This window comes from Pteropus alecto, unplaced genomic scaffold (genome assembly GCF_000325575.1).
Source record: "Pteropus alecto unplaced genomic scaffold, ASM32557v1 scaffold102, whole genome shotgun sequence".
Classification (NCBI taxonomy): Eukaryota; Metazoa; Chordata; class Mammalia; order Chiroptera; family Pteropodidae; genus Pteropus; species Pteropus alecto.
Genome location: NW_006432224.1, coordinates 1,022,399 through 1,022,875, shown reverse-complemented (window position 1 = coordinate 1,022,875; position 477 = coordinate 1,022,399).

The following is a 477-nucleotide window of genomic DNA, read 5'->3' as shown; positions in this document are numbered from 1 at the left end:
CCACGGCCGCCCTGAGCGCCGCGCCCCTCCCCGCGCCCCAGGCGGGACACACGTTTCTGGCTTTTGCACCCTGAGTGCAGCGGACGCCGAACAGCGTCTTCGCACTGTTGGTGGCACAGGCCTGGGCTCTGCCTCCCGTGGCGCGTGTCCTTAGCGTCCGGCACCAAAACAGCCTCACAGTCTTTTTTCTCATGTTGAGAACTTGTAAGATTTGCTCTCAGCACTTTTCAGATGTAAAACAGTGTCATCAACGACAGCCACCGCCCCAGGCCGGGTCGACCTGGGAGCTGGGACTGGGCGCCTCTCGGTCCCCACCGCCGGCGCCCCAGCCCGTGGTCCGCATCCGCGTGTTCGTTTCCAGCTCATGCCACAGACAGGTGAGGTGGGCGGGATCTGACTCTCCCCGACTGGTTTCACTTACCCTGATGCCCTCAGGGTCCATCCATGTCGTCACAAACGGCAGGACGCCTTCCTGTC